We start from the raw sequence: 15,920 nt of genomic DNA, 5'->3' as shown, positions 1-15,920 counted from the left end.
GTCAGTCTTGCAGTGTATAAAGAAACAAAAAAATGTTTTTTTTTTAAACCAATGTTTGGAATTTAAGAAAAAAAAATTTAATGACATATTTTAAATCCCAAGCAACCACATTCGCGGAATCGTCTTAGTACGTAATATTTAAACAACATTGATTTTTTATTAATTTTTTTGTTTATTTATTCTTTCAAACTGTTTTAATATATTTTTAACTTATTGTCAATAAATGCGTGTTTATGTTTAAAATCAAACTCTCTTTTCATTTTTCACACGTTTTTGCATAGTTTATCCACTTTAAATTAATCTAAAATTTAAAACAGTTGTTTATTTCTTAGGATAATTTCTCCACTTTAGTTTATCGGAAATCTACCATTTAAAAAGAGTAATTTTTTTTAGAATAGTTTATTGTTACTTTATCTGAAATCTTACATTGTGTTGTCATAACTAAATCTTTGACAAAATTTTTTTTGTATATTTAGAATAGTTTATTGTTACTTTATCTGAAATCTTACATTGTGTTGTCATAACTAAATCTTTGACAAAATTTTTTTTGTATATTTAGAATTTTTCCAACTTTCAATTGATCAGTTAGTCTTACATTGTATTGTCATAACTAATTCTTTGACAAAAAAATTTTTTTGTATATTTAGAATTTTTCCAACTTTCAATTGATCAGTTAGTCTTACAGTGTATTGTCATAACTAAATCTTTGACAAAAAAATTTTGTATATTTAGAATTTTTCCAACTTTCAATTGATCGGTCACTCTTACATTGTATTGTCATAACTAAATCTTTGACAAAAAAATTTTGTATATTTAGAATTTTTCCAACTTTCAATTGATCGGTCACTCTTACATTGTATTGTCATAACTAATTCTTTGACAAAAAATTTTTTTTGTATATTTAGAATTTTTCCAACTTTCAATTGATCAGTTAGTCTTACAGTGTATTGTCATAACTAAATCTTTGACAAAAAATTTTTTTTGTATATTTAGAATTTTTCCAACTTTCAATTGATCAGTTAGTCTTACAGTGTATTGTCATAACTAAATCTTTGACAAAAAATTTTTTTTGTATATTTAGAATTTTTCCAACTTTCAATTGATCAGTTAGTCTTACAGTGTATTGTCATAACTAAATCTTTGACAAAAAAATTTTTTTGTATATTTAGAATTTTTCCAACTTTCAATTGATCAGTTAGTCTTACAGTGTATAAAGAAGTATAATAATTAGATGTTTGACAAAAAAAGTATTTTATATTTGTATATTCGAAATTTTAAAAAAAATATTTAATAAAGTATTTTAAGTACTAAATTACCTCAGTGGTGTGTTTGTTTCTATATCTTATATATTTATGGTGAGAATAGTGTAACAAAACTTTAATATATTGAATGTATTTAGAAAAGGGTTGGGTCTAAACTGAGAAAAATTCAAAAAAAGGATTTAGGTGGCAAAAGAAAGTTGACATTTGCATTTAGCATATGCTCCGCGCCTTCATCACGTGGGCTGTGTTTTCATCACGTGATATTTGACAATACGAGTTCTCTGTATTGAACAATCCAGAAAAAGTTACCATCTGGCGATCGTGTGACATAAATATTTAATTTGCAATTATTATGTGTATTTTTCTTAACATTAAATATTTTGCAAAATTACTGTAAATCGTTTATTGTGAGATATAACTATTATGCTTTTTGGATATTTAAGGATTATTATTACGTCTTTATAATGTGTATGAATGTTTATATGGTGTATATAATGAGAAGTTTTCGTGATATTCCTCGACTCCAAAACTATGTCGTACACATCAATTTTGAAGTGGAAATGAATGAGTCTTACGCTTTTGAATGTGCTTTGGCGAACGTGAGGACGCGAGAAGTGACTTATTTAATTATTCCTAAAAGTGAACAAGGAAGAAATGACTTTAGGAAACAAGTTCCAAAATCTACTACTTTTTTCGTTGATGGTGACTATCAATATAGTTTATTGCTTGAGTTGTTGAGTGGTGATGGATCTACAATCAAGCGCTTGGATACCTTTTATTTTGCAGACTTTCCCGAACGACGAATTTATAGTTGGATTCCACCCATCTGTCTAGTGGAATACTATAAGCAACACATAGAATACAGTGCTATGTATTTAGCAACAATCATTGAGCCTACCGAGTTGAAACGTCTCAAATTTGTTCCCAGTCTCGTGGATCTGTGTTTAGCCAGAGTGACAGATTGCGTAGAGAGTCACAAGGATTTGAAATGCTTATCCGTACCAAAGTGCTTTGAAGAGGATTTAAAATACAAATATCTACAACGAAAAACTCTACCTTTTCTTAGACCTCTCAATTTCGTGATAGCCGACGTACAGGAATGTCCCTATCTAAGCCAATATTATGGGATTGATTTCATCAATTCTAATATGAACATTGCGGTGAAGCAAATGAATCAAAAGTTGGGATCGTATAACAAATTCATATTTCAGAGACGGATTAAAAATGAATTTTTATCTTTTCGCATTTTGATGACAAGAGTTTACCGTAATTTCGACAGTGAAGAGTTTGAAAACAATCGACATTTTAAGAGGATTGTATCCAACATACAAGGAAATTATAAAACAATTCAGGTGCATTTATCGTCATTGAATAATGTGCAGTTGTGTAAACCCGATGGATTAACGAATTGTTATATAGATAATTCTTTTTTCAACCACGTGGTACTCGTTGAATTTGAATTGGAGATTAAAAAAATCTGGAGGAAACGGAATATAGTGGTGTGCTTAAGAAATGATGGAAAATTAAATGTCCATCTGAGATCTATCATTTATTACCCTATGAATACAGAGACTCATAGTCCTATATATTGGGGGTCTAATGAAGAAATCCAACATGACGGATAATAAAATTTCTGAAAATTTTAATGTATAAAATATTTTAGTTGAAATAAATCTTTCTTTATTTTTAAGGTATGGCGAATTTAGAAATAATTTATTTTTAAGGCATGGCGAATTTAGAAATAATTTATTTTCAAGGCATGGCGAATTTAGAAATAATTTATTTTTAAGGCATGGCGAATTTAGAAATAGTAAATAGTAGAAAGAGTAGGGAGTATGGAAGTGATATTGCTATCAATCTTGTTATATTTATTAACATTTCAGATAAAACCTTTAGATACTTAAATAATGTTTTTTAAAGCTAAAATTTTATTAGAATTTTATTAACAGATTGAATGTAAATGTGTTTAAATTTTTTACCTTTATGGAGAATTAATTGCTTTGGAAGTCAAGTTAACTGTGAATGATTATATTTAAAAACAAATAAGAAGAAAAAATTATATATGCTACGCATTTTCAATAAAGTACTTACTTTTTTATGAAATTTGTAGCAAACTAGAAGAATTGAATCTGACTGTAAATCATTTTGCAACTGAAACACATTAACAAAAATATTTCTATTTTTTTTTTTACACCTCTTAACCGTTTCGTGTTTCTTTTCTTTTCTTTTTTTTTTTTTTTTCAAATATTCTTAAGAGAATGCGCTTATTTGTCGAAGGTAGAATATTATTTGAATTTTGATCTCATCGAGTAACTATTTGGTGATCACGTGTAATTCTATTAAGAAAACACGTGACTAACGCATGTAATGTTATGTATTGAAGAAACAGATAGCTATCGCGTGCTTCCCTTTATAAAAAAAAAAAAAAAAAAAAGAATCAGTTTAATTTGAACGTAAATCATTTGAAATATGCATTCAGAAAATTTTAAGAGTCGAGGAAACCATCACTGATAACCTAACACAACACAACTCCATTGGAGCAATTTCTATTCATATAGCAAAAGCCTTTGATCGGGTGTGGATTAAGGGGCTCATTCATAAACTAATCACTCTCAATTTCCCACACAACATTATTAAATTAATTATCTCATATTTACACAATAGAACATTTCAAGTAAAAATAAGAAAAATCCTTTTCTAATATTAAAAACATCTCTGCAGGTGTTCCTCAAGGTTCCAAACTTGGACCAACCCTCTTTCTCATTTATGTTAATGACATTCCTACTTCCCCATACCAATGATATTCATCTTTTTTGCAGATGATACCTTCATTCTTGCACACCACCAAAATATTGACAACTTAACTAACTATCTTAATATGCACTTTGAAATTCTCGAAAATTGGTTCAATAAATGGAGAATTAAAATAAATGCCGATAAAAGTACATCTATTCTTTTCAACTATAAAAGGATTATTACCAATAACTACCCAACATTATTCTACACCACACTGCCCTGGTCTGATACATGCAAATATTTAGGTATTACCTTCGATCCGAAACTAAGTCGGAATAAACATATTAAAATAATTTATGATAAATTTAGAGCCACTTTATCTCCTTTTATCTCGCAAATCTAAATTATCCCTAGAGAACAAAATTATCGTTTATAAAGCCTATCTCCGCCCTCTACTCACGTATGCACACCTCCCCTTGTGGAGTTACACTCATAAGACTAAAATTAATAAATTCGAATCCTTACAAAATCAAATTATTAAATTAATCACCAATTCACCACAAAATCAAATTATTAAATTAATCACCAATTCACCACAAAATCAAATTATTAAATTAATCACCAATTCACCACAAAATCAAATTATTAAATTAATCACCAATTCACCACAAAATCAAATTATTAAATTAATCACCAATTCACCACAAAATCAAATTATTAAATTAATCACCAATTCACCACAAAATCAAATTATTAAATTAATCACCAATTCACCACAAAATCAAATTATTAAATTAATCACCAATTCACCCTGGTATGTTAGAGGTGATAAAATTCGGCAAGAACTCCAAATGCCCACCATTAGGACATCATTCGCTAAAAATTGCAATAATCTTTATAAAAAAATTCACAGTATTAACAATGATATTATTCAAAATTTACCTATTTACGATTACCGATATAATTTATGTTGTTCGATCCCATGATCCCGCTAATAAATACAGACCCCGTGTTATTCTGAGATTTCAGAACCCCAGACCCCCTGATCCTTTCTTATTTTTCTTAATTTTATTACAAATTTTTGTACATTCATCTTTAGATTATTCTTCTCCCTTCACTTTCTGCCTCCACCACTATTATTAGCCACACCCCCTTAGGGAGCGACTTAGCTCTATTCCATTCTTAGCCGTCATGTGGCGACACCAAAGAGGAACTAATTTCCAGCCCTCTATCGGACAACACAAATTTACCTTTATTTTTAATTTCTTCAGGTTTTTATTGTTATTTTAATATTTTTAATTAATAATTAGGATAATTTACACCTTTTTTAATTTTTTCACTCAATTGTTTTTAATTTTATTACACATTGCTTGCTTGTTTAAACGTTGTTTAAACAATTTTTCCCTCATCTTCATCATGTTATATCTAAATCATACTTTATGTTATCCAACATAAATCTATATGTAATTTTTTATCCTTTTATCTATTAACTTTGCACCACTAATATGTGTAACTAATTTTGAGCCATGTTATCTTTCATTTGATATTACAGAGGATTAAGGGTCGGAGGACCCAGGTACCTCAATAAAACTAGGCAAAGAGCCCCAATGACTACCTTTGAGTTTGTTATTTTAACCTCTGACAATTTTGTCTATTTTTAATTAAAAAAAATTCAATTTTTTTTATTCCTTTCACAACTAATTTTTTTGCTAAAATGGGCGGAAAAATTATTGCAAGGAAAAGAAAGCGTAAGTTTATTGGAAATCAGTTTACTAAAGCAAAAAAAATTCAGCATGTTTTGAATGATACTTCAAATGATGTGAATGATATTTCAATTGCCAGTGCTCAAAAACTTGATAAATCTGAGAAAGGTATTGATATCGCTACTAACATCTTGACTGGAAATAAAGTATTTGATTTAGAAATATTTTTAAGCATATTTTATATCCTATGTTGTCCTTCTTGTTTGAACAATGGCTTGATTTTAGAGGAAGGATCAAGAATGGGAGTCTACTCTAATTTCAGCATACTATGTAAAAACTATGTTAAAATGAGAGTTTCAACGGTGTGGTGTGCTCTGGTTTACCAAAAAAATTTTTTTTTTGTGGAGAAGCAAACTCTGCGTTTGGGTGCTTTTTTTTTATACATGATACAATTTAATGAAGGTTTTTCTAGTGTTTCAAATTCAAAACAATATTCGCTACCCTCTGCAAAGTTGACTAGAAAAAAAATTACGTTCCAGCAGAAAGAAAAAAAAACTAAAATATTGAGAATAAGGAAGGTGGAGTATTTTTAGAATAATATTAGTAACATATACCATAAAAAAAAAACGCAAAATGTAAAACTTTAAGCACGTTTATTTAAAAAATCTATTTTTTAAGTACATTCAGCATTCGTGAAACATATCTCAAAAACTTACAAAGTAAACAAGTTGAAATTTTTCATCAAACACACTATTATACAAACAAGTTTTTATCAAACACACTATTAAAAAACGATATTATACAAGAATTTTGAATTAAAAGTAAGAATGATTAATTAAAATACATAAAACAGAATAATTTAAATTTAAGTTAAATTAATTTAGATTAATTAGCGTTGAATTTAAATAATTGGAATAATTAGACTAATTTAGGAAACAAATTCCCAGATATACAATCTATTAGATTGTATTGGATTAAAAAATAGTATTCAAGTAAAAGTTAAACAGATGTAGTACGAAAATAATTCTTAAGATGAACATAAGATGGCGCCATCATGGCTGTATTTCTAAAATTTTGGTGCATGCATACCATAACAAATACTTTTATAAAAGGTAACAAAGGGAAGATAATGAGTAAAAAAAATACCTAGTAAGTTAATATTTATATGGGAATAATTGGGTTATGTAATTGGTAATTAACAATTAATATCAAGTTGTAGTAGATGATAATTGTGTAATAGTAAATATATTAGGATATTAAAATACGAGGTGGGATACACAGGGAATTGTCAAGGATATAGTAGCTTAGTTAGTGCAGTTGGTGGATAACAAAAAATAATTAATAATGGAACTGCAAAAATTGAAGAGAAAAATTTATTATTGATAGTATTATTAGAAGTAACAGTAGTTACAGAGATGCCAACTTGCTCCGGACAACAAATATATATTTTAAAGTAGTAGTTTATCAATTGTAATTCTTGGCTTAATAAATTCAATTTAGCAAATTTTTATCTATCACTATCTCTAAATAATTCGCAGGTTTACATAATTCACCACTTTATAGCACATATATCATGCTATACCTTTTAAAAAGTAAGCAAAAATAGTGTAATATTTGCAAAATTTAATTTGTAGTTATTTACCGTTTTTTTTAAAATTATTTTGGCGTGTCCGGACAACGCCTTCTATAACTGAAAGTCTCCACGCGGTTTTTTGTAGGTAGTCCGATCAAATCATTATAAAGGTAAACTAAGTAGTAAAAGAACCATTTAATATGATATCTATTAAAAATTAGAAAGTGGTAGCAAATTTATATCTTAAAATTAGTTTAATTTAAGAATATAATTGGTTTGTGTTATTTACTTGTCAACCACCACAGATTCAACTCTCAAATATATGCCTATGCCTATGTCAGGTAGGAGTAGTGCCCCTTTGCACACTTCATACATCTTGGTAGATCAGTGCAGGAGTTCTGGGAGTGTCCGTAATTCTGGCAGCGAAACAATTTCCCTAATTCAAGGGAAATTAGGTCTGAGATTTTTTTGACTTCAATGTTCAATTTCCCTAATTCAAGGGAAATTAGGTCTGAGATTTTTTTGACTTCAATGTTCAATTTCCCTAATTCAAGGGAAATTAGGTCTGAGATTTTTTTGACTTCAATGTTCAATTTCCCTAATTCAAGGGAAATTAGGTCTGAGATTAAAGTCCTTTGGGAGGCCACGAAAAAGCACTTTCAGGAACTTTGAAGAATTCTCAGCATTGTTTGATGGCTCTAATAAGGGCCCTGGGAGGACGGCATCAGCTGGAGCTTCTTCGGTGGTTTCGGGACTGGAGGGGTGGCGCCGACTTCGGAAGAGCGTCGGAAGTTGGGCAGGCAGTAGGCTTAGGTGAGGATACTGCTTTGACTGCGCTAGACTTTTTCATCTTCTGCCGTCTCTTCTTCGGAGGCTCTATTGTAGGGCATTCTGTAGACGCTGGCTCGGATACCGAGGCTTCCTCGTCAGGCTCACAAGTCTGAGTTGTGCAGGTGGCGGCAGGGATCTCAGGTGCGGGCAGTCTGGGCTCGGGAACGGGCACAGGCTCTGTCGGAGTGACTGTTTCCTGGGAGGTTGAAGGAGTGAGAATTGACTCCTTCAACCTCCCATTTGATTTCAACATAAGTTCGTGAGTACAGTCGCAAAATCAAGTCGAAGAATCAATCAATCAATCTTTGAAGAATCATTTCCATCGCAGAACTAAGATATGCTGAGACAGCATTCGCCTCAGCAATGGAAGTTTCAAGTCGACGGCCGGGAGGTAAAACCTTCCCGCCGCGGGCAGATCGCTGGTACGGCATGGTCTGTATCGGAACTTGAAGTCATTGTGGCATCTTTGCCTAGGGTTAATGAGGCACCTGGGTCAACCTGACCCTTAATCCTCCTTCATAACATATTATAGGTGACATGGCACAAACTAGTCTACGCATATCAGTGGTGTAAAATTAATAATTAAAGGTGTGAAAATAACATAGTGAATTATGTTGAATGACATAATTTATGAGTTAGAGTTGACTTGAAACAAAAAGAAGAAAAAATTGTTTAAAACAATGTTTAAACAAGCAAGAAAATTGTGTAATAATATTTATTTATTTATTTATTTTTTTTTTTTTTTTGTTAAATGAATTAAATGCTGAGAAAAAGAAAATTTTCCCAACAATTATAAAAAGTTAGAAAAGTAAAACTAACCTGATAAAATTAAAATAAAATGAAAAAATGAATTGTCTGATAGAGGGTTGGAAATTTTTGGGTTCATGCGCACAAGTGGTTCGCTTTTTAAATAATCTGCGCAGACTATTTATAAGAAACCGTGTGGAGGCTTTCAGATGTTGGTGATGGTCCGGAGCAGTTGGCATTTCTGGTAGTGGAGAGATTGCGTGATGAGGTTGAGAGTGATTTGAAACAATAGATGGCACCACTGCGGTACCAAAAATTATGAGTAGGGAGTAACTGGTGATAGGAGTTTATAAAAAGGTAAATAAAAATATAGTTAAAAAAATAAAATATAGATAACTAAAATGGATGGGGATTTGGTGAATCAAGGGGTAATAGTAGTGAGGAGTAGGATTTAAAAATAAAAGGTGGATGATTAAATTGGAATGGGTAGGTATTGTTAGTAGGTGGGGAATGGTAAAAATATTAGGATTAATAAAGTAAAAGGTGGATGATTAAATTGGAATGGGTAGGTATTGTTAGTAGGTGGGGAATGGTAAAAATATTAGGATTAATAAAGTAAAAGGTGGATGATTAAATTGGAATGGGTAGGTATTGTTAGTAGGTGGGGAATGGTGGGGTTAGGGTTAAAAATGATCTAAAATATGGGTGGAATAAAATTAAAAACATAATCGTATTAAAGTAATACAAGTGGTATAATAGTAAATGTCTGGGGTTTGGGATAATTAGAGAAAAATAATTAGAAGAATACATAATATAACCAATTGATACAATATGGCAAGTGGAAAAATAAATTATTAAAAGTGATATATTTTACATAATAGTGTTGTAATAGCAATTTGATAAAAGAAGTAAATACAATGGTTTAATCATAATGAAGAATGTAATATTTATTAGAATGAGTAAAATAAAGTAAAAAAATAAGTTAAAATAATTGGAAAAGGGAAAAAATTTGTTTGGATAGGAAAAAATTTGTTTGGATATAAGTGTATTTAAAAATAAAGGCAACCAAGCAGCTGCATGAAAGAAAGTAGGAGGGGTTTGAAATTCCTAAAGAGGCGAAAAAATGGGAACCTTTAGAAAAAGTTCTCTTTTCGCTGTCTGGGAGTAAAAATAAGAATTAAGAATTTGGAAAATATTTTACTTTCGCTTTCTTTTAATTGGAATAGTATCATCATGATTTAAATTTAGAATTGCCCTTGGCCTTTTGGCTGAGGAGGGCTTGGTTGGGTCATATACAGGGATCTTTTGAATTGCTTCATTAGGAATTTGGGGGGTTTTTTAATTAAATTATTGGTTAATTTTTTAGCGAAAGTAAAAATAGTAGGTATGTTAAGATCGGAGTGAATAACTTCGTTCCGAACATACCAAAGGTCTTTAGTAATAACACGCAGGGTTTTATTTTGGAATGTCTGAATTTTCTTACGATTTGCTTTGGAGTGGGAGGCAAATCGTAAGAAAATTCAGACTCCAAACAATTATAAAAAATCCAAACAATTATCCAAGACGAACTCCAAACAATTATAAAAAATCCAAACAATTATCCAAGACGAACTCCAAACAATTATAAAAAATCCAAACAATTATCCAAGACGAACTCCAAACAATTATAAAAAATCCAAACAATTGTCCAAGACGAACTCCAAACAATTATAAAAAATCCAAACAATTATCCAAGACGAACTCCAAACAATTATAATATAGAGCACATTGAACTAATTCTTGTTTGTCAAATGTATATAAGAGTAAAATAAACAATTATAAAATATGAGCAGGGAAAGTAAAATAAGCTATGTACATTATTTACAAATGTATATAAGAGTAAAATAAACAATTATAAAATATGAGCAGGGAAAGTAAAATAAGCTATGTACATTATTTACAAATGTATATAAGAGTAAAATAAACAATTATAAAATATGAGCAGGGAAAGTAAAATAAGCTATGTACATTATTTACAAATGTATATAAGAGTAAAATAAACAATTATAAAATATGAGCAGGGAAAGTAAAATAAGCTATGTACATAATTTACAAGATATTTACAGGGTTTGAGTTGTGATTGTGTATTTAGTGTTTCTCTGCTAGCACAGAGACCCGGCCGTCCCGGTTATTACCGCTCGTACCGGGTTGCTCGCTGTGAAAATTAACAGAATGGCAGCTCACCCAGTTGGGACCCTTTCGGGTTGCTCTTGCCCCGGGCAAGCTACCTCCTGGTGTTATAATCTATGTGTGTTTGTCTGTTTAAAGTATATAGTATCATTAAAGGTAAAAAGTTATATACAGAAACTGATTCGCCGATGCGATAGAGTGACGACCAATAGGGGGAGAGAATAAAATCTGCATTGGTACCGCCTACTTTCGAAGAGAACATCTTGAGAAAAGATAAAACTGTTGGGCGATGTAGCGTCGGCCAATGAGCGTCGAGTATTCGTTTAAAAGTAATTTCACAAGACAATCAATTCCAACAAAAATGTGTATGGTAAAAATCTGTTTAAATGGGCCCGAAGCACCGGTAGTTACATATCGACTTTAACATAGGATGAAAGACTTTTTCCGAGAATTATTTCCCTTCCTCAAAAGAACAAAAACGCGTCACAGAAAAGAGGAAAGGCATTTTTGAAGCTATATCCCTAATAAGAAACTTTATGTTGTTCTGAAATTAACTTGAATGGACAAGTAAGGTGCCTTTTGAAATTTGGGAAAGTAAAGTAAAAGTGGAAAAATATCTTTATTTTCACTCTATTTTTTGAGCGTCGAAAACTTTATTTTGTTTCAAAATTGTAAAGGATTGCTTCACCCCCTTCTGAAATTTAGACATTCTCAAAAATAGTAGAATTAGTAAATTCAGAAAGATAAAAAAGCTATTTTTTTCAACATTTAAGTTATTTTCTATATAGAAAACTTAATTTTCCTCCAAATAAAAAAGAGAAATCTCTTTACATTTTTTTTAAGGAAAAGCAAATTTAAAGATATTTTCCAAGTAGAAAATTTAATTTTCCTCTTAAATTAAGACGAGGGAGCTAAGAAAGTACTTTGCTTCTTCTGTAATTCAGATATTCACGAAGATAAAGTAAAATTAGTATTTAACTCATTTTTTTCTACTTTTAAGCTATTTTTCAAGTAGCAATCTTTATTTTCCTCGTAAATTTAATTGATGAGCGCTAATGTCTGTTTATTAAATTATACCTGATGATTAAATTTGTAGTTATTGTAAACTTTGTTTGCTTAAGATTTTCTGATTATTGCTGCTAATTCTCATAAGCTTTAGTTTTTAACTATTAAATAGGAATAAATTATGTAACTAACTTATTTAATATGTATACATATGGTTAAATCTGCACAAAAAGTTTTAGTTTAAACTCAGATTTATTTTGACTTGAGATTTTTTCTTGTTTGTAATTATCAGTTTTTAACAGTAGTTTTATGTATTAATTTTTTGAAAAAATTAAGAAACCTTATTATTAGATAATTAATATTAGATTATTTCTTAACGTAACTAGTGTAGTGCTATGTTAAAGTGTAGTGTTATGTTAAAAGGGTCAATACTATGTATAGTTTCCAGAATTTTAATACATAGAATAGCTAAATTATTTTAAAATTTCTAATTTTCATTTTAAAATGTGAGAGGAACAATTTTTTTAGATGTTATATATATGAATTTATATTAAAATCTCAGATTCCTATTTTATTCTATAAGAAAGTGCAACATGAATTTTTTTAGAAGTTTTTAAAACATACTTATCCCATACATAAAGTTTTATTTAACATTCATATTTATTAATCTATGCATTCACATATGTGTTTAAATTTTACTTATTTAATAATATTAATTTCACATGCATTTCAAATAAATATAATTCAAATTTTTAAGAAATTTTTTAATTTAGAAACTTAACTCTTTTTTAATTAATGTATGTATGTATACATACTTAGTTATACAGCTTCTTTATTTGGCAAACTTTACTGTTATCACTTTTTATGGAATAAAATTTGCATTTGACAGTCTGAATCAAAATTTTTAAATTACCTTCATAGTAATATTTTATTTGTTACAGTGTTTTGGCTTATGTTGAATGTAACATTCAAGTCACCATTATCCAAAATTTCACATGCATTTCAAATAAATATAATTCAAATTTTTAAGAAATTTTTTAACAATCTGTTTATTTATTTCTGATTCATTAAAGACAAGATATTGAGTCAAATAAGAGAATCTTAACAATTTTTAAATTTAATAATTTACTTTAAATAAATAAAGTAGTTTTAAAGCAATATGATTGAAAGGCTGAGGACTTACACTTTTCTCAAAAAAATTAATCGATGTTATGATAATAAAACAAAACTCTTGCGATCTCAGCAAAAGTAAGATTTTTATTACCAAATAAGAAACAATTATTACCATTCTGCAAGGAACAAATAAAATAAAATAGGTCATACAGTTTTCAGACACACAGACTGCATGACAATCTAAGAATAAATGTTTGAACTTTTAAAGCAAATTACATACAATAAAAGCTATTGTGTGAAAAAAAATTAAAAAACAAGTTGTTACAAATGAGACTATTGTATGATTCCAGCAACTTAAAAATTCTTTTGGAATTTTAAAGACTAATGAATACTATTAAATAATAACAGAAAAGTTTTCGGTGTCTCTTTTGTCTCATTTTTGAAGCAGAATATAAATTAAAATACACATTTCACTTTTACTGATCCTGCTTTTCTCTGAATCGTTCTTATTAAGAAAGATGAATCGTGTTAAATTACGTTACATTAAGTTAGTAAATGTGTTTTCGCACTTAGGAGGAAAAAAGGCCTAATTTTAGATTGACAATAAATGTAATAATTTTCATAGAATTTTTTCCATATCTTATTTAGAAGCCCAAAAATTGAATAAAGAAATTATAAAATATGTATACCAATTGTTGAGTTATAGAATCTAATGAACTAAAGTTGTTATAAAATTATGAATAAAAAGTTACAAGATGGATAAGTTATGAAATTAATGAAGCATGGAATGAAAGGAGCTAAAGTTGTTATAAAATTATGAATAAAAAGTTACAAGATGGATAAGTTATGAAATTAATGAAGCATGGAATGAAATGAGCTAAAGTTGTTATAAAATTATGAATAAAAAGTTACAAGATGGATAAGTTATGAAATTAATGAAGCATAGAATGAAAGGATAAATATATGTAGTAAAATATAGGATAAAATTAATTAGGAAACAATTAAAAAGAAGGTGAATAATTTCAGATATATACAAATAATAGTGATAGAAGCAAGAAAAATGGAAAATATCGGAATTTTCCCTGACAAACTTAAGAAACATTAAAAAAAGTTGAGCAGCCACAACTTTAAGCTTTAATAAATATAATTTGATGTTATAAAAAATAAATTAACTATACGAAAATAGTAGTGAATATGTCAACGATTTGTTTCTTTATGTCATGGCTTTACTAAAAATATTTTTTTCTCCTTGTTTTCATAATAGCAAGCACTTTACAGAAAATATTTGAACAAATTTAATGAAAATATTTTCAACTTTTTTTAAGGACTCTCTTATGAAGAAAATATTGTCAATCAAAAGTTGTTCAGTATAAAATATATGCAATTTTTTTAAGATATTGTAAGCATTTTGAAGAATACATATTTTTTCCAAAATAGAAACAATTGAAAACACATGGTAAAAATGAAGGAAATAAAAATAATTATTTTTCAATCAGCGTAAATTTTTTTAATACTTTTATCTTCAAAAATATGTACACTTAATAATGCGATGATTTATATAGGGGATTATTTTTTTAAACTTTGTTTATTAATTAAGATATTCAAAAGAAATTGATTATTCTGAAGATATAAATATTTTATTACTCCAGATTTTTATTTAATTTGCAAGAATAGTTTCTATTTGAAAATTTTTTTAGCCGCAATATGTATGTAATTAACTGAAATAATTGTGTGTATGTAACTTTTTCTTTATAGAAGGACGAAGTATTTTGATCTCGTTATTTGAATTTTCTAGTCTTAAACGAGGATGAAATTTTAACTTAATTCAACAAGCAACTTTTAAAAATATCCATGAGCGCAAAGATTCGTTTATGACTTTTGCGAGTGCTGTATTGAGGCGAGCGTAGGGTTGCCTCTGAGTGAGGGTTACTAGATAAGGTGGTGAAACAAAGTAAGGAATTTGAAATTAGTTTAATTTTAATGCAATGTAGATAATGCTGATCTTAAAGAATCGACAAAGTCTCTCATAAAAGTAGAAAGAATTATCGAAACAATCTAATAAAATGTATTCTTCGAAGAATTTTTTTTTTTATTGATTGAAAAACAATGGTTAATTTAAACCAAAATACTTTAAATGATGACATATTTTCAGTTATTCTCAATGAAACAATGTCTATAGCGTTTTTTAAAATTAAATGTGATTTTTTAACTAAATTAAATATGATTTTTTTAAAACAAAATCAAAGTTTGCTTTTCAATTTGGAATGAAAACAGAATAATTGCTAAAAAGCATAAAAAATCGAATTTCCTATTCTAAAAATTTAATAGTCTTAATTTTAAGGTGCTTTTCAATTTGGAATGAAAACAAAATTGTTAAAAAGCATAAAAAAATCGAATTTCCAATTCTAAAAATTTAATAGTCTTAATTTTAAGGTGCTTTTCAATTTTGAATGAAAACAAAATTGTTAAAAAGCATAAAAAAATCAAATTTCCTATTCTAAAAATTTAATAGTCTTAATTTTAAGGTGCTTTTCAATTTGGAATGAAAACAAAATTGTTAAAAAGCATAAAAAATCGAATTTCCAATTCTAAAATTTTAATAGTCTTAATTTTAAGGTGCTTTTCAATTTTGTATGAAAATAAAATTGTTAAAAAGCATAAAAAATCGAATTTCCAATTCTAAAAATTTAATAGTCTTAATTTTAAGGTGCTTTTCAATTTTGAATGAAAACAAAATTGTTAAAAAGCATAAAAAATCGAATTTCCAATTCTAAAAATTTA

The sequence above is a fragment of the Parasteatoda tepidariorum genome, unplaced genomic scaffold (assembly GCF_982258835.1).
Source record: "Parasteatoda tepidariorum strain Cologne lab strain unplaced genomic scaffold, Ptep-v5.0 scaffold_79, whole genome shotgun sequence".
Taxonomy (NCBI): Eukaryota; Metazoa; Arthropoda; class Arachnida; order Araneae; family Theridiidae; genus Parasteatoda; species Parasteatoda tepidariorum.
Note: the sequence above shows the minus strand (reverse complement) of the source record.